Source organism: Gallus gallus, chromosome 10 (genome assembly GCF_016699485.2).
Source record: "Gallus gallus isolate bGalGal1 chromosome 10, bGalGal1.mat.broiler.GRCg7b, whole genome shotgun sequence".
NCBI lineage: Eukaryota > Metazoa > Chordata > Aves > Galliformes > Phasianidae > Gallus > Gallus gallus.
The window spans coordinates 465,875-485,576 of record NC_052541.1 but is presented as its reverse complement, the minus strand read 5'-3'; the positions used below and the strand labels follow the sequence as shown (position 1 = coordinate 485,576).

Sequence of the window (19,702 nt, the reverse complement as noted above, 5' to 3'; positions counted from 1 at the left end):
CTTTTGTGAGGAAGCTGTAGACCACAATGACATTAGCTCTTGATATCCTATGCTCTGTGCTGATCAAATGACCTTATACGTATTAGGCAGTGCTATGCCTGATGCCCAACAGGATACAATTGGCCTTTCTGATTACCAGGCCATACTGTTGACTCACATTCAACTTATCACCAACCAGATCCCTCAGATCCCTTTCCACAGAGCTCTTCTCCGTCCACTTGTCCCCCAGTCTGTGCATATACCCATGGTTCTCCTGTCTTAGGTGCAGAATCCATCATTTGCTCTTGCTGTATTTCATACAGTTGGTGATTGCTCAGCCCTCTACTTCTCAGACTCTGACTTCAGCCTGTTTGCACAGACAATGTCCCATATCTCGCTTTATGCTATCATGTAAGAGGACTAACCTGAGCAGGGCACAAAGGAGATGACTGTGTGGGAGCACAAAGATCGGCCTCCGCCTCTTCGGCATCCCCTTGACTAAGAATTCTGCATCGCTGCGAAGGCAGCCAGAGCTTTAGTAAGAAGGATTACTTGCATAAGGATGATTATTTTTGCCCTCAGTAAATGGCATGAGCTTAAAACCCAGGAAGGGCTGTGGCTATCCTTAAATATGAATGATGCCCAGCAGCAACCCGGAGTAGGCAAGCACCTTTCAGGGGTGTTGTGAAGGTGACTGAGGCCTTAGCAGGCTGAAACTGTGCTTCTTCAAATGAGCCCCTGGCAGTCACAGCAGCAGTCGCCTGCTCTTGATCCTCGCTGCTCCTGTTGTATCACTTCCCACCATTCCACCTGGACTGGGGAAAACAGCTCTTCTGGGACATCACCAGTAGAGCTGAAGGCACAGGCTGTGACAGAAGACGCACCATCTTCCCACCATCGTGCACTGCCTGCCTTTGGTAGGCCGCTCCCATTCCTTGCTGAGAAGACATCCCCTGGTGTGGATGCAGCTCAGTCCAAATTACACTCTTTCTCCCAGTACAGCCTAGCTACGTTAAGGACATTGTTTCAAGACTAGTTGATGCTAGTTTAAGCTCCAGGCCTGAAGTGTGTTGGCAGCCCCACAGGGAGACATGTGGGATTTCCTCAAGCCTCCTTCCCCAGAGCTGCATGCCAGAGACTGCTACACCATTGCTTCCAGCGGCCTTAAACACATTGTCAGAAGTAAATCTCATCTGATGGATTTCACGGATGTTTACCTCAATCAGAGCCCGTATCATTATGAAGAAGAGATGAGTGGCCTACATTTCTTCTTCTTAATTAACATCTGTTTCCATGCAACTTTATCTTACTTAGCTGCTCTGTAGCCTGGCTGTACTCCAGCTTCAGGGAAAGGAAACAGAGCTGTGACTGCTCAGCTCAGGCGGACTTCTAAATGACACACTGATTCATTGATTTGTTCAGGGAAGGAGGACAGAAAGTGATGGGTGATGTCGGAGCAGGGGAAAATGAGCTACCTGGTGCTGGGCAGCAACACGAGTGGGGAGGTGGAGGTGGTAGCTGATGAGGAAAAGTGCTAGCTGTGGGAACAAAGGTGGAGGGCACTCAAGACCCTGACATCTGAAACACAGCTTATAAATCCCTTTTCAGTGAGAGCTTCATTTGCAGCTTTGTCTTGATGTCATGATACCTTCTCTAGTCAATAGTGTATATCCGTAGTGCAAAATCATACTTTTCAAGAAACATAATTCTTTTTTGACCTGGTGGTAAATTACATTACTTGCCATAAGCCGCATCAATTTAGGATCTGCACAGTATTGCATCAAACATGCATGACCCTTAAGATTTCAATCAGTTCAATTATTTCAATCTGTTTCTACTCTACATAGGCACAAGAGCAAATGAGCATAGAAGGAAATGAAACATGAAACATAGCTGTAACCTCTGGAGTCTTTCTTTCTGCACCTTGTTTGCTCTCCTGCAGAACTCTGAACTGAGCCAGCTCACCAAGCAGATGAAAGTGGGGCTGAGAGTTGACCTTTTCTTGAGGGTGGTGAATAAAAGGGATCAGTTACGCCTCGTTGCATAGAAGTATGCAATGGTTATGCCTCGTTGCCATTTCCAGAAGTATCCAGAAGAGGTCAGCGTTCGCTGGCTTCTAGGTTACCCCCCATGAGACTTTCCCAAAGGTATGTTTTGTTTAGAAAAAGCCGAGCTGTCTGGAAGGATTGATCGGGAAGGGTGCAGCAGTATTCATGAGCTTCTTCCTGGGGATTTGAATGCATTTTGTTTGCAGTAGAGGGAAAGGAGACAATATGCACAGAAACAACTCCACTGAGCACACCATCAGGTCTGAAATATTTTTCAACCAACAACTAAGGATTTTAGGAGCTGAATGTTGGTTTTAGGCTTGACAGTATTATTCTGGCTGAGATTTGTTTTTGCTCCGTAGTGCAAATCTATGGCCACGCTGGAGTTGCTCCAGCAGAACAAGTGCTAGACCACATCTCTGCTGACAATCAGTCATTCCTTTTGTAATGTAAGCCTTTCACACATACTTCTCTCTTATTGCTATGAGTGTCATCAGCGTCTGCAGCTGAGGATCGTGTTCTGCTGTGCTTTTTGCCTCCCAGTATGGTCATTGAGTGTTTGTGTGCCCATGGGAAGAACATCAGGGCCCCACAGTCACATGCAGGTCTGACTGTTCAGCATTATACCTCAGCACTCTCAGGTTGAATATTACAAAAAATTTTTCTCCTAGATGAGTTTGGAGGTCTTTTTGAACGTTGGTGATTCTATGTGATTCCTTTTACAGCCCTCCTGCAGGTAGTGGAAGAGAGCGATGAGGTCCCCCCTGAGCCTCCACTTCTCCAGACTGAACAATCCCAGCTCCCTCAGCCACTCCCCATAACACCTGCGCTCCAGACCCTGTACCAGCTTTACTGCTTGTAGTGAGGGGCCCAACACTGAACACAGTACTCGAGGTGCAGCCTCACCAGCGCTGAGTACAGAGAGATGATCACTTCCCTGCTCCTGCTGGCAACAGTTTCTGACACAAGCCAGCAGGTCATCAGCCTTCCTGGCCACCTGGGCACACTGCTGGCTCTTGCTCATCTGAGCATCGACCAACACCCCCAAGTTTCCTCATAAGAAGGTTTATGTTGGAAGGGATGACAGAAACAGAGGATGGCTTGTGTTATAAGGGACCTTTAAGATCGTAGAACCACAGAATGGCTTGTGTTGGAAGAGTGGAAGATTAAAGAACCAAAGGATAGCTTGTACTGCAAAGATCCATGAAGACCACAGAACCGTAGGAGGGTTTGTATTGCTAGGATCCTTGAAGATCATAGAACCCTAGGACGGCTTGAGCTTGAAGAGTCCTAAACGATCATAAAGCCGCAGGAGGGTTTGTGTTGGAAGTTGTTCTTGAAGATGAAGATGATAGAACCCTAGGATGTCTTGAGTTTGAAGGGTCCTAGAGCCACAGGATGGCTTGTGTTGGAAGGGTCTTTGAAGATCACAAAACATGGAGTGGCTTGCGTTGGATGTGTCCTTGAAGACCACAGAACCATGGAATGGCTCGAGTTAGAAGGGTCCTTGAAGATCACAGTACAATGGACTGGCTTGTGTTGGGAGTGTCCTTTAAGATCACGGACTCACAGGGTGGCAGAAAAAGTGCTGAGGGTTTCTATGTACTTTTCAGGTGTGGAGAGTTACCCTTTTGGGTTACAGCTAAGGATTACCCTTTTGAGTTAGGAGTAAGGGATAAAGGTTCCCCATTTGAGTTTAGGGTTAAAGGTTAACATTTTGGGTTAGGGATATGGGCTAAGGCTTACCCTTTTGGGTTAGGTTTAAGAGTTTCCTGTTTGTGTAAGCGTGAAGGCTTTCCCTTTTTGCTTATGATTAAGCATTAAGGTTTATTACTCTGTAGGGTTAGGGGTTATCATTTGGGGTTAGGTTTAAGGGTTAAGGGTTTGCTATTTGTGTTAGGGTTAAGAATTACCAATATGTTTTAGCATTAAGGGTTACCCATTTGGGTTAGCATTAATGGTCAAGCGTTGCCATTTGGGGTTATTGTTAAGGTTAACCATTTGGGGTTATGTTTAGGAATTACCATTTACTGCCAGGGTTACGTTTTGAGGGTTACTGTCCCAGGTTAGGACAGAAAGGTTTCCCATTTGGGTTAGTGTTAAGGGTTACAATTTTGGTTTGGGTTGAGGATTATCTGTGTGAGTAAGCATTGAACATTCCTCTTTTTGGGTTAGCATTAATGGTTACCATTACGGGTTATGGTTAAGGGTTAGCAATTTGGGTTAGTGTTAATGTTTTCCATTTAGAGTTAGGGTTAACGATTAAGAGTTGCTGTTTGGTGTTACAGTTAAGGGTTCCGTTTCTGGTTTAGTGTTCAGGTTAAGTATTACCATTTTGTGTGTTAGTGTTAAGGGTTATTCTTTCGGGTTAGCATCAAACTGTTAAGTATTACTCATTTGTGTTATGGTTAAGGAATACCTATTCTGGTGAGGGTTAATGATTAAGGGTTACTATACCGGAACAGTTAAGTCAAAGCCTGAACCAGTGATTGAGCACCTAGTGAAGGGGCATAGGCGGCCCTGGGAGCACAGGTGGAAGCACTTCACATGTGCAAACTGCTGTAGCATGGCTCCGCCCCTCTCAAGGCTCATTTAAGCAGGTCTTCTGCGTGGAGATCCTCTTTTGTGGTATTTTGTGGACTCTGACCCTTAGCAATTCTTCATTTATGGGTAGTGACATTTCCCTTTCCTGGAGAGTTTAAGACTGGTTTGAAGCAGCTGTATCGAGCCAGGCTGTGGCTTTTGGGCAGAGTGAACTGACTGATGTTTGTAAATATCTGAAGGGAGGTGACAAGTAATGGATGAGGCCTGGCTCTTCTTGGTGTTGTGCAGTGCTAAGACAAAGAGCAATGTTGTAAAACTCCAACATATTGTGTTCCATACAAACATGCTGATGAACTTCTTTACTGTGAGGGTGACAGAGATCTGGAACAGGTTGCCTGGAGAGGTTGTGGAGTCTTCTATGGAGATACTCTTGACTCATCTGGATGTCTACCTGTGAGGCTTACTGTAGGGTGCCTCCTTTAGCGTGAGGTTTCGACTCAGTGATTTCTTGAGGTCCTTTCCAACCCCAACAGTTCTGTGATTCTGTGTGACAGAAACTCCTAGTAAGACAGAGGATGAAGATGGGGAGGAGGAGGGAGAGATATAAATCATCTGAGCTCTGATGTTGGCTGAGCTGCACGATACGCAAAAGGATTATGGCCATCGGCCGAATGTGCACATTGCCACTGGGCTGTTGCTGTGCTGGGGTGGTGAGGTGAGTAGCCTGGACTTAGTGGGCAGTGAAGCCAAGCAGCTGAGATGTCTTTCTAGGGAAAGTGATATTCCCAGAGGAATTGGGAAAGGGACGCAGTCTTTTTCCCAGTGGTGGGGACCCTTGTCAGCTGCGAGGGAAAGATCCTTTCAAGGGAGACTTGGTATCTAACCCAGGCAAATGAGCCACCATGGAGAGAGGTATCCAGTATGTGAGTGAACTAGCTGTTCTAGAGATGATGTATGTTATTAAATTACACAGTAATACAGTATCCCAAGATCCAGATGAAATCATATGCATGAGATCTATGTGGAGAGTTTTACAGAATGCACCACCATCATATGCCAGCACCCTGGCAGGAGTGAACTGGAAAGAGAACCCAAGGCCAAAGGTGAATGAAGTAGCCAACCTGTTTTGGCAATAGGAAGATAGACTTTCTTCATCCCTCTGGGCCTATGTCTCAGCTGTGGAGAAGTTGTCCCAGGAGTTCTAGCAATTCCAAGGCTATATGCCCTGCTTCCCATCTGTACAACCAGTGTCTCATCCATTAGAACTAAGCATTCGCTGCTTGGGAGAGAGGATATAGCAGTTACACACAACGTGACATCCTGTGGTTTTACCTGTGTGACTGTGGAGAGGATATGAGAAAGTGGGATGGAAAACCCACCTCAGTCCTACATGCACGGGCAGGTGAGTTGCAAGAGAAAACAATAGGAAAAGGGGATTCTTCCAGAAAAAAAATGACAGCTCCAGTTTCTAATGGGCAGCTCTCCGGACAGACTGGATGGTCGGATCTGATTTCTGGGGTTAAGTGTACTGGTTCACGTTCATGAGAAGTGAGCGATGAATACAATAGGCAGAACTAGAGGGGCCCTGCCTCCAGCCCGGTGGAGGAAAGGGATCGTCAGTTATTGGACTGTGTGGGTTTGCAGGCCTGGCAGATCGGAACCAAAAAGACCAGCTCCAAATTGGGAAGATATGGATTTGATGGGTAGACTGTTGGATGGACTGGCTGCAAGATCGCATGCACAGAGTGGTGGTCAAGGGCTCCATGTCCGGGTGGAGACCAGTGGTGTTCCTCAGGTGGTCAGTACTGGAACCAGTGCTCTTTAACATCTTCATCAATGACATCAACACTGGGATTGAGTGCCCCCTCAGATTTGCAGGTGACCCCAAGCTGCATGGTGCAGCCCGCACGTCCAAAGGATGGGATGCGAACAGAGAGACATGCTGAACAGTGGGCCCAGAGGAAGCTCATGAGGTTGAATGAATCCGGGTGCAAGGCCTGCACCTGAGTCATGGCAACCCCCTGCTTTCAGTACAAGCTGGGGGATGTAAGGATGGAGCACAGCCCTGCCAAAAAGGACCTGAGGGTACTGATGGATGGCAACTGGGCATGAGCCAGCAGAGTGCCCTCAGCCCAGAAAGCCTGCCATACCCTGGGCAGCATCCGAAGCAGCGTGGCCAGCAGGGTGAGGGAGGGGATCTGCCCCTCTGCACTGTGAGCACTGCATCCAGATGTGGAGTCCTCAGTACAGGAGAGACATAGACCTGTTGGGGCGTGACCAGAAGAGGGCCACAAAAATGGTCCCAGGGATGGAATACCACCTTCCAAGGACGGCTAAGAGAGCTGAGGTTGTGCAGCCTGGAGAAGAGAAGGCTCCAGGAAGACCTGAGAGTGGCCTTCAGTATCTCAAGGGGGGCTGTAACAAAGGAGGGAACGGACTCTTTAGATTCTTCATAAGGAAGAAGTTTTCTATGATAAGCACCATTCTGTGATTCTATAGTAAGGGTGGTGAGGCCCTGGAACAGGGACACTGAGAGATCCTGGAGCGCTGAGGACTGGGCATCAGGGCCTGGGGATGGATGGGATGGATGGCACCATTCCTGGCCTGTTCCAGGGGCATCTAGGCATTGCCACCTTCCAGACCTTCCCTTGTGCTTTGTGGGGCTGTGCAGAGGAGAGCACCATCTGTCCCCAGGGGACCCAGATCCTGCCCTGGGCTGATACCAGTCCTTCTTCCTGAAATCCTGGGGCACAAACCCTGCCTCTTTGGTAGACAGCATGGTTTGCTCATTGTAGTGTAAAGATTTGCTTTGGATTTAATCAAGCACAGAATTCAGAGAGGAGCGTGACTGCGTCTGACTTCCCTGAGAGATGGTACTGCAGCTGAAGAGATGCAGAGGCAGCCAGTAACGTGCAGACCAAGCAGTACTGCCTGACGTTGGTCAGGATGAACTTCTCCTGCTGCAGTGTGATGATGACAGGTCCGGAGATGATCTGCAAGTCCAGCTCATAGATGAGAGCCAGGCATGGACACTGCAGGAGCAGAGAGGTGTCAGGGAACAGCCAAGGCATCAAAGAGCATCACAAAGCATTGAAAAGCATCACAAAGCTGCAGCCAGGAAGCTTGGGATTTTAATGAGCAGCAACCAGGATGCTATTTGCTACCATACAAAACAGTAGCAGATCTCTCCCTGCAGACACCCCAAAGCCATACAACGTGGGAACAAACCCAGAGCTCTGCAGCACACAGCCAAAAGCCATACCATTGCAAGCTGAAGTGCCTTGCAGTTTTTTATATTGAACCCAGTCCCTGTGAATGAAGACCCAGAACGGAGTCAAGGTGTTGATTGAACATGAGTATGCCTTTACTCATTAAAAGACAGAAGGACAAGAGAGATCCAGAGTAAAAGAGGGACTCCTCTGGGAATTGAGAGACTAGTTCAGAGCTTGTGGTGCTGCCTGGTGCCTGGGACTGGCTGCCTGACTGTAAGTCCGCCTCCAAGAAGCTCAGCTTCTCCTCAGCGATGCCGACCTGCTCCTCAAGGAGGTGCTGCTGTTCAGGCACTTGGACTCTGCTTGGGGTGGGCTGCACTGGAAAGGCATTGGGTCACAATCCAGGCTAGCGACTGTGATGTCTGGCGGGCTCAGGTCAACGTCATCAGCGGAGCCAGGAGAAATGAGGGCAGGAACGTGGATGAGCTCCTTATCCCCATTGTTGTTGTCATGTGGAAGGCTGTCATCAGAACTGCAGTGATTCATGCTTCCTAAGAGCTCTCCATCGAAGGAAGCACACAGTGCATCACTGCTGGTCCTGGGTCTTCTGGATCAAAACTGCTTAGATTCACCTAGGAATGAGCAGATAGACAGGGGTGAGTGTCAAACTTTCACTGTCCAAACTCTTTTTAAAGCAGTTATCAGGTTCAATTTAGCCTGAAACTAAGCTGTTTGCAAAAGCAAAACTAGTTCAAGCGTTCTGTGGCTCCAAGTCTTTATCAGAAATCATTTTCCTTCCCAGTGCTGCCTTTTTCACCTTGGAAGAGAAAGGCGGGGAGTGGGGGGGAAGGGGGGGAATGGCAAGGAATGCGAGGCAGGTAATGTCGGCTATACAGAATCCTTAGAAGGAAAACTAAGATCTGAAGAGTGTTGCCCTGGTACCACTGCCTAACAGGGATGGGTAAACTGCTTCATTAACAAGTCCAGCTATTACTGCAGGGGTGTCAGGCATCTGTCCTGCTGCTCATCTGCAGTCAGTAACGCCTTGTTTTAAACCCACATTTTGCCTTACCATCGACAGTGTGCAGGGGGGTAAGCTTTGCTTTTAGCTCAGCCGAGTCCCGCTGTCTCCTTGTCCCCCCTAGGGAAACCAAACCAGACAGTGACGAGCTTAATTATGAAAGTGGTTGACATTTGGTTACGGATTGGCAGCAGGAAGAAGCAAATAGGCTTCTAGCAACAGTACTGCTCTCTGGAAAGTAATTGTTGTGCTTTTATTTATTTATTTTTCTATTTTGTTTGTACTCCAAAGCCCTTGAAGAAAACCTGTATCCTGTCACAGTGTTAATATGCTTTATTGTCTAAGACAGATGTAAAGTGTTTGCATGGTAGGTTGGCCTGGATGGCCAACAGTGGTCCCTTCTAACCTGTGATTACAAGAAGCAATCGCAAAAGAGTACCCTTTTTGATACTTGTTCTGCAGACTGGTGAAGAGTAACCTACAAAATGCTGACTGCTGCAGAGGACCGGTTGGAAGACGGCTGCTCCACACGCCCATCGTGCCACAGCAGCTCCTTGCTGGATGTGCCTGTGATAACTGGTTAGCACCTGACAGCAATCCCCTCACAGTGGGGAAGAAAGCATCACTTGCACAGCTGGTTTTATGAGCACTAAACAAGCACAACTAAAATGCTCAAGGGAGACAATCTTAAAGCACAGTCATGGAATATCATTTCAAAATGTGCATCAGGGAGAAGATGGGATAAAACTCCGTGCTAGCCCATACTTCAGGATTTGTGGTATATTTTTCTGCAAAACCATATAGTTGTTTTTAAGTTTGGAAGAGATAGTAAAATGTATATGGAAAAGGCTGAGTAGTCAGTCTTTGTAGCTACAGAAAGATGCTAGATGCCCTCTTTCTGTGGGAACGTTTCTGGAAAATTGCCTTTACGTGGTTTAAATGTCTGTCTTCTGCCACAGAAGCAAAATGGAGGCAAGAATGTATTCTTACTTCCATAATAAGAGTGTTAGAAATATTCTGAGACTTCTTGTAGGGGCTCCCTGGGATTGCGTTGCAGTTTGCCTTTAGCCACAGGGGATGGATTTCCCAGGCTGAAGTAGGAACACCAACTGCCAACTGGTGATTTCTTCATCTCATTATGCGGTCTTTTTCTGGAGTGAGAGAGAAAATGGAGTGAATGGTGTGAGTCGTGGCACAGGGTGAGGGAAGAGCTGCATTAGGCTCTTGCCAACAGTTGCTTGTTCCTAGCACTGCCTGGTTTCTGCTGACACAGACCTTAGAAACTCGGTCTGTTTCAAACAGTTGAGGATGTTTCCATTCTTATAGCTCAGTGCTGAAGTCTTGCCAGCTAAACTATGCAAAGCAAGATGCAGGCAGAGGAGCAAAGGCTCCACAGCTGTACAGTACAGCATTTAAGGGATGGCTTTTATTTAGCTGGCAGGTGTAACTGCTTTCTGAGGAACTGTGCAGCCATAAAAACATTAACACCTCATTGGCCTCATCTCACTGCCATTTTTAATTTCTAGTGCCAACAGGTCTGTCCAACAGCTCTGCTTAGAGGAGAACCAGAATTTGTTTCAGGCACGTGGTCCTGAAATCTGGAAAACCCCGATGTTTCCAGGTGCAGGTAGTACAGACTGGATCAATGGGCTAGGGTTAACTGTATGAATTTCAATAGGGCCAAGAGTTGGGTCCACCCCAGACAACCCTACAGGTTTGGGGAGGAGTGGCTGGAAAGCTGCCTGATGGAAAGGGACCTTGGTGTACTGATGGACAGTCAGCTGAATATGAGCCAGCGGTGTGCCCAGGTGGCCAAGGCGGCCAATGGCATCCTGGCTTGTATCAGGAAAGGTGCGGTGAGCAGGACGAGGGAAGTCATCCTGCCCCTGTACTTGGCTCTGGTGAGGCTTCACCACAAGTACTCTGTTCTTTTTGGGCACGTTCAGAAAGGACACGGAGGTGCTGAAGCAGGTTTAAAGAAGGGCAACAAGGCTTGTGAAAGGCTTGGAGAATATGCCCTACGAGGAGCAACTGAAGGAACTGGGGCTGTTTAGTCTGGGGAAAAGGAAGCTGAGGGGAGACCTTATTGCTCTCTTCCAATACCTGCAAGGTGCTTACAGCGAGAGCGGGGCTGGTCTCTTCTCACTGGTGACAGGTGACAGGACAAGGGAAATGGCCTTAAGTTGCACCAGGGGTAAGTTTAGGTTGGACATCGGGAAAAACTTCTTTACAGAGAGGCTTGTTAAGCACTGGAATGGGCTCCCCAGGGAGGTGGTTGAGTCACCATCCCTGAATGTGTTTAACAACTGTCTGGTTGTGGTGCTCAGGGACGTGAGTTAGTGGTGGGTTGTTAGAGTTAGGCTAGTATGGTTAGGTTGTGGTTGGACTTGATGATCTTTAAGGTCTTTTCCAGCCTGAGCAATTCTATGATTCCATGAAATTTAACACCACAGTTCTTGTGGGAGCTGTGATGGGACTTGCAGTGTCTCTGGCTTCCCCTGAATTACTTTCTCCAGGCTGATTCATAGGACCTGGCATTTCTTTAAAGCCAAGTGCACATCTCTGTCCAGTTTCCACACCAGCCCCTTCAGTGACATCTCTGCCAGCTTTCTCCTCTAAGGAAGAACCGTGCAGTAGCCTAGCTGGGCTTAGGGGATGGGATGGGACTAGAGCACAGCCTGAACCAGGACACGAACAAGCTCGACTAACCAATGGCACTTGTTCTGTAGTCCTCCATGTCCTCCAGAGCTGTGCTGAATTCACTGAGCAGCATGGTGAACTTACTGAGGGTGCGCTCAATCCCCTCATCAAGACCGTTAATAAAGATGTTGAATAGAAGCGACCCCAGTACCGAGCCCTGGGGGACACCGCTCGTGACTGATCTCCATTTGGATTTAACTCCATTGAGCACAACTCTGTGGGCCTGGCCATCTAGCCAGTGTTTGACCCAGCAGAACATACGCCCATCCAAGCCATGGGCAACCAGCTTCTCCATGAGGATGCTGGAGGAGACAGCGTCAAAGGCTTTACTGAGTCCAGGTAGACCACACTGACAGTCTTATGTTCATCCATTAAGTGGGTCACCTTGTCATAGAACAAAATCAGGTTTGTCTAGCAGGATCTACTGTTCATGAGCCCACACTGGCTGGGTCTGATCCTGTGGGAATACAAGAAAGACTATTCAGAGCAGCAGCTGTGGAGCAAGATAAACAGCATGAGAAAGCAATGCTGAGAACCAAGGACATCTCCAGCAAGAAGAGAAAAGCCAGTCAGGTAAGCTGTGCAATGGCCGTGTGATAGTTACCCTGACTGAGGGAAGAGTGTATGGCCAGGAATGACTGATGACTCTGACTGGATAAGCCCCTGCGTGCAGTTAAGGAGTGTTTGTGGAATGTTTTGTTGACGTATAAAGGCAGGTGGGAAAGTTAAAAGAGAAAACTTGTGTATGTATATAAGGCATGCTAGAAACTGTAATAAATGATTTGGGTCATTCACATCTGAGTCTGTGCCTCATTGCCGCATGATCCCCTGGCAGACCTTTAATTGATCTGTTATGGCTCTTGAGATTATCCATTCCATAACCTTCCCCAGCACTGAGGTAAGACTGATAGGTCTGTAGCTACCAGGATCATCTTTCCGGCCCTTTTGGAAGATGGGCGTCACATCTGCCAGCCTCCAGTCTGCCGGGACATCCCCGGTTAGCCAGGACTGCTGTAGAATGATGGAGAGAGGCTTGGCAGCCACATCCGCCAACTCCCTCAGCACTCCAGGGTGCGATCCATTGGCCCCATGGACTTGTGAGCGTCCAGCTTTCAGAGCAGGTCCAAAATCATTTTCTTCATGGATTACTCAGGGCCTGTTCTGTTCCCCATCCCTATCTATCAGCACAAGGGGCTGTGTGCCTAGGAAACAACTAGCCTTACTATTAAAGACTGAGGCAAAGAAGGCACTGAGTACCTCAGCCTTATCCTGATCCTTGGTCACTGTCTTCCCCTTGGCATCCAACAGGGGATGAGGATTCTCCTTTCTTGCTTTTCTTCTGCTTTTCTTTTCCTGTTTTTCTTTTCCTGTCTTTCTTATCTTTTTTACTTTCTTTTCTTTCTTTCCCTTCTTTCTTTCAGCCTAGATCTCACTGTGTTGTCCAGATGCCTGTGTTGCTTTTCCCATATCCCCATGTTCTGCCCAGATCCCACTGTTTCACTGCATCTCACTGCAGATTTCCCACCCCATAGCCCCACTCACTGCCACCATTCCCGGAGCTCTGCCCTCCCCTGCAACCGCTCCCCCACCTCCTCAGGAGATCCCTGAGGGCTCTCTGTTTCACCTCCCCAATGTCTTCTTCGCCCCCCACTGCCCCTTGAGCCCCATTCAGGCTTCAGGCCGTGCATGCAGGCTGTGTTGCCATGGTGACAGTGCGCCCTTACTCATTACACGCAGTGTATTTCACTGCCCTCCACACCCCCCGCTACTTGTCGCCCACATCCCTCTCTTCCCTCTGTGTAAGTCCCGGAGTTACATCCTACCCCCAACCCCCTCCCCCCCACTCCAGTTCCCCCATTCTGATCACTATAGTCCTCTTCCACCCCTCCCCTCTGTGCCTCCTCCATTCTGACCCCCAGGGTCCACCTGTCTGATTCCTCTGATCCCTCATCCCTCTGCAGTCCCCCATTCTGATCCCTAGTGTCCCCTGTTGTCCCCCCCCCAACGTCTCCCCATTCTGTCCCCTAGAGTCCCCCCCCTTTCCCAGTCCCCTCTATCTGACCCCCAGAATCCCCTCTTCCCCCCCCCCCCCCCCCCAAGTACCCCCACTCCAATTCCCCCTTTCTGATCCCTGGAGTCTCCTACTGCCCCCCAGTCCCCTTTATTTGATCCCCAGGGTCCCCTGTCCTCCCTTCTCCCTCCACCTCCTGACCCCTTTTCTGACCCCTAGAGTCCCCTGTACTCCCCTGTGCCCTCCTCTCTGACCCCTGGAGTCTGTTCCCCCATTTTAATCTCCAGTTCCCCCCAATCGGACCCCTTTTCTGCCCAAAGAAGTCCCCCACAACCCCTGGCTCTCCCACCCCTCCTTCCACCCCCAGATGTCCTTTCTGCCTTGTAGAGACTCTGTTCACCCCTTTCCTCCCCACAACCCACTAAGTTCCCCCCCAGACTCTCTTTCAACTCCATTGAGACCCCACTCCCCTCTCCCCCCCTCCAATATCCCCCTAAGGTCTCCCCCAAACTCCCTTTCCACCCCATAGAAGCCTCACTAACCCCTTTCTTCCTCCCACAGCCTCCCCTATCCACCCCTGGAGTCATGCAGAAGAATCTGGAGATATCCTAGAGGGGTTTGGGGCATGCAGAGGGTCCCCAGGTGGGTCCAGGGGGTCCTTGGATTCATACAGAAGGGTCTGCAGATGTCCCAGAGGAGTCGTGGGGTGACCAGGGGGTCCCCAGGTGTTCCTGGAGTCCTCCAGAGGTCTCAGATGGGGATTCTGAGGACAACATCACATAGTGACACGTTCTCACTCTGTTTTGTCCCTGTGGGATTGCCCCCCAAAATGTCTGTTTCCATTAAAATAAATACTGTGTCAATTTTGTTGTAGTTTTTCCCCACTTCCCTTCAGAAATGGACAGTTCTCACCAAACCCCCATGCCCCACCAAAACAACTCCCCCAGGGCCACCGGCTGACACTGGGACAACTGCCGGCGGTGCCACCACCGGGACAAGTGCCTGTCCCTGGAGTTTTCTTTGTCACTGTAACTGTGGAGCCTGGAGCCATACCAACCCATCTACCTCGTGAGCCCCATCAGTGTCCTACAGCTCCTGGAGCCAGGTGATGCTGTCACCCCGACTGTCCCAAGCTGTCCCCCCTGCCACGGTGGCACAACTGGAGCATGGTGACATCTTCATTGAAGAGGTGATGAGGAGGGGTACCAGGAGGGGAGCTGGGGACCGCTGGGGAACACGTAGGGTTGCTGGTGTCACCATCGTTGGGTGTCACCTTCACTGGATGCCATTGAGTGTCACTGAGTGTCACTGTCTTCAGGTGTCACCATCACTCAGGTGACACCTCGACACAGCGTGACCTCGATGTGGAACAGCCGTGACGCAATGTCCCCATCCCTGGCTGTCACTGTTGTTACCCTCATCCAGTGTCACCATCACTTGTGTGTCACCGTCTCTCGGGTGACACCATTCCCTGTGCTCTGACCACCACATAGGGGCAGGCACAGGTGGCCCCACGTTGTCACCATGCTGTCACTAAGCCTCTCACTGTCTTTTGTCACCTCTCCAGGCCCGCCTACAGCCGGACCCACTGACACCTGAGCCCTCTGACGCTGTCACCATCCTCTGCCACGAGGTCAGGGACACATGGTAGTGAACTCTATGCCACCACCAGAGGGGGCTGCGTGTGACATCAGTGTGGAACAGCCGTGATGCGGCGTCACCGTCATCGGGTGTCGCTTTTGGCAGCTGGCGTCGGGTGTCACCGTCATGCGGAGGGGACAAAAGGACCCCCCTGAGGACATTGCACTGAAGCTGGGAACGCTGTGACCAACTCGAGGACTTCCCAGTGGAAGTGGGGACACTGCATCATGGTGTCACACCCCCAAAGTTGGGGACATCCCCCTGTCACACTCCAATGTTGAGGACACCCCCCACAGTGTCACACCCCAAAGTTGGGGACGCTCCTCTAGGGACCCCTTCTGTGTCCACCCCCACAGACCACCATTGTTCCCATGGGGCAGGGGTGACACCCCTTATTTTGTAATTAAGGTTTAATTTTTGATAATGGGATTGGGGGATGACCCCCCTCCCCCCCCTCCCCCCCATGCCTCGATGTGAATAAAGGGCAGAAGAGAGGATATGGGGCCCCATGTGTCACATCGGGGGGCAACTTTGGGGACAGAGGTCACTAGCAGCATCCTGGCCCCATAGCCCCTATGGCCCCATAACCACTACAGCCCCACCTGATAGCCATCCCATATCCATATCTCACGACTTTATCCCATCGCATATCCATAGCCCATTCCATATCCATCATATCCACCCCATAGCCATCTCAAATCCATCCCATATCCATACCCCCACATCCTATCCCCATCCCGTACCCCATATCCGTATCTATCTGAAATCCAAATCCCCACATCCATCCTATGTCCATTCCAAATACTTATCCCATTGTCATCCCGTACCCCACCCCATATCCATATCCTATCCCCAATCCATCCCACATTCTTCCTATGTTGATCCCATATCTGTCCCAAGCCCACCCCATATCTGTGGCCCATCCCATATATGACCCATTTTACGGTTTCCCATTCCATATCCATATCCCCACACCACAATCCCAAAATTCACATCCCAGTCCTACATCTAACATCCCAACTCCACATCCCAGTCCCACATCCTATACTCCCATCCCAACTCCAACTCCAACTCATTCCCAATCCCACATTCCAACCCCACCTTCCACCTGCCAATCCCAATCCCTCATCCCAATCCCAGATCCCACCCCCTATCGCAATAGGACGCACCCCGGAGGCCCCGCCCCCACCGCCGCTCCGCCCCGCCCCCCGCCCTCGCGCCCCCAACCAACGGCCCCGCATCGCCCCGCCCCCGGCCTCTCATTGGTCAGCGGCAGCGTCCCCTGCTCCGATTGGCTGAGCCGCAGCGCGCGGGAGCGGCCGTTGCCAGCCGGCTCGGAGCCGCCCGACTGTCCCCTCAGACAGCGCCGCTGCCGCAGCCCGGGCCCGGGACCGCAGCACGGGAGCGCCGCTGCAGCCGCTGTGCGCCGGAGCTGTCCGGGCAGCACCGAGACGGAACCGCGGCACGACGGGAGTGGTGCTGAGGACAGCAGCGCCGGAGCCGGAAGGGAGGGAGAGCGGCACCGGGACAGGGAAAAACACCTGCGCGGCCATAACCCACCTCCCTGTGCGGTGAGGGGTTGGGAGTGGGGTTGGGATTTGGATATGGGGTTGGGATTAAAGATGTGGGACTGGGATGTGAGGATATGCATGGATACAGGACGGGATATGAGGAAGTCAGATATATAGGGGATGGGCTCTGGATATGGGGTGGATTTGGGATCAGTATGAGAAGAACATGAGAGGGGATTGGGATGATAATGGGATGGGATAAGGATATAGAATGGACATGGGATGGATGTGGGGATATGGACTCGGGATGAATATGGGATGGATACGGATATATGATATCCACTGCTGCTCCCCACAAACCCCGGACCCCCCCCGACACCCAGACCTGTTGGGGGTATGGGGATATAAGCAGCTATGGGAGATAATGAGGAGGGACAAGGGGCTATGGGGAACTGGGGAAGGCTGTGGAGGGCTACAGAAGGCTACTGGGGCTACAGAAGCCTGTGGGGGGGGGGGGGAGGGGGGGGTTAGGGAGGCATATGGGGACTATACTAAGCTGTGGTAAGGTACTAGAGTATATGGGGCTATAGGGGTGGATATAGGGGGATTTGGGGCAATAGAAGGCGGTGAGGGGGTCACAGGGAAACACAGTGCTGTAGGGAACATTGGGGGGGTTTGGGGAGGGGCTACAGGAAGCTGTGTGGGGGATATAAGATGGGCTATAAAAATAAAGTGGGGCTAGATAGTCCAGACATAGCTCAAATACAGGGACTTAAAGGTGTTATAGAGGAGATGAGAGAATACTGGTGGGATATAGGGCTATAGCAAGGATGTGAAGAAATACAGGGGGACATGGGGCTACAGGGGGCTAGGGAGAGCTGTGGGGAGGGATATACAGGGCTGGGGGAGCATATAAAAGAATATGGATCTATAAAAGACTGTAAGGGGGAAAAAGGTAGGACAGAAAAGGATATAGGTCTACAGACAGCAGTGGAAAAGCTATAGGTGTGATATGGCGAAACAAGTGCAATAGGGGATTGTGGAGGAGTATAGGAGGGGTATAGGGAGATATAAGGTTATAAAGAGAAGTAGGGGGGCTATAATGGGAGTGTGGGGGCTAGAGGGAAATAAAGAGTAATATGGAGAATACAGGAGGGGCTACAAGGGAATGTGGGGAGACAAGAACAGGGTACAAGCCCAGATATAGAAAAGATGAGTAGAATGAAAAAAGCCAAAAGGAAGATAAAAAAATTCAGTGAGCTAAAAAAAAAGAAACAAAAACAAAATCAAAAATTAAAACAAAATAGGGAAAAAAAGGAAACAAAATGAAACTATACAAATGAAAAAAGAGAAAAAGAATAAAAAAAATCAAAATACAAAAAAAGGTAAAGGGAAAATAGTGAAACAAAGAAAAAAACGGAATACAAACCAACAAGAAATGGATGACAACAAAATAGAGCAAGCAAGTAGGAAAGCTAGGCATAGCACAGCAAAAGAGAGCAAAGCAAAAGGCGGCAAAGAATGACAAAAAGCAACCTTGCAGGAATGGAGGAATCTGGCCAGAGCTGTGCCCCTGCTTGCCACAGGAGCTGCGCGGGAGGAGAAGAATGTGGGCCAAAAGGTAAGAGGAGCTCCTTTGGGTTCTGGGCTTGAAGCAAAGCTGAGAAGCCATGCCCGGGAGGAGGTGTGGGTAGCTACAGGCCACCTTGCTATCTCCCCAAGAGATGAGGTGTGTGGGCTAGGCACCGGGCAGGAGTGCTGGCCAGAAGCAAGCATCTCTGTGGAGGAAGGCAAAGGGCGGAGGAGGTTCAAGGGTAGCTACCGGGCATGGCCTTGCTCAGCAAGGGGAGGAAAAGCCTGAAGGGCACGAGAAGGGGACAGAGAAGGGCAGGCAGTAGGCGTGAAGCTGTGAGCAGAGTAGAGAGCAACTTGGCAGAGCAGCAAGCAGAGTAGGCAAGTGCTGAGGTTTGGCGTGAGTAGCAGCAAAAGCCCATAGCATCAAGAAGCAGGAAGTGAGGAGAAGGTAAGTGAAGGGCAGGCAAGGTAATGGGAGGCAGAGGCAAGGGGAAAGGGGAGGGTAAGGGAGAAAGAGGGGATGGGGAGGGGAGGGGATGGGTGAAGAGCAGAGCGGAGGGAAGGGCTGAGGGGAGGGCTGAAGGCAAACCAATGATGAAAAAAGAAAAGAAAAAATAAGCACAAAAAATATGAAATAAGAGAAAAAAGAAAAGAAAAATAAGAAAAAGAGAAAAAAGGAAAAGAAAAAAATGAACAAAAAAGACAAAAAAGAGAAAAGAAAAAAATGAACAAAAATAAGAAAAAAGAGAAAAGAAAAAAATGAACAAAAAAGAGAAAAAAGAGAAAAGAAAAAAATGGACAAAAAAGAGAAAAAAGAGAAAAGAAAAAAAATGAACAAAAAAGAGAAAAAAGGAGAAAAGAAAAAAAATGAACAAAAAAGAGAAAAAAGAGAAAAGCTAAAAAAAGAAAAAAGATAAAGAAAAAAGAAAAAAGAGAAAATAGAAATAAAAAAGAGGACAGAAAAATATGAAAAAAAAGAAAAAAGAAAAAAAGAAAAGAAAAAAATAATAGATGAAAAAAGAAAAAAACGAAAGGAAAAACGGATAATGACAAGAGAAGAAAGGTAAAGAGAAAAGAAGAAAAAAGCCAAGTCAAAAAGTAAAGAATAACTCGAAGGAAGGAGTGGATGGCAAGAAATACAGGGAAAGCAATGCATAGCACAGCAAAGCAAAGCAAGGCAAAATAGCAGCCAAAGCCACGAGAATCAAGAAGTCAGTGAAGAGCAGGAAAGGTAAGTTTCCCTTAAAGCAAGGGGGAATGGTAGTGGATGGGGGCAAAAGAGAGGGGAGGGGAGGGGAGGGGAAGTGAAGGAGTGGGGGGAGAGGGGGAGGAGCAGTGGGGAAAGCGGTGGGGCTAGAGGGGGGTGAGGGGTGCAAGAGGGGGGAGGGAGGAAGGGTGGAGAGGGGGGAGAAGTGAGGGGGGTGAGTAAGTGGGGGCGTGGGTGGATGGGGGGGGAGAGG

The 19,702-nt window shown here is 49.5% G+C and overlaps 1 non-coding gene across 1 annotated transcript; it reads left to right on the top strand.

Moving 5' to 3' along the window:
• The first annotated feature begins 5,900 nt into the window (after positions 1-5,900).
• MIR7478 (microRNA 7478) lies at positions 5,901-5,978 on the top strand. The gene has a single exon (NR_105645.1). It is a non-coding gene; the product is annotated as a microRNA 7478 (primary transcript).
• The last annotated feature ends 13,724 nt before the right edge of the window (positions 5,979-19,702 follow it).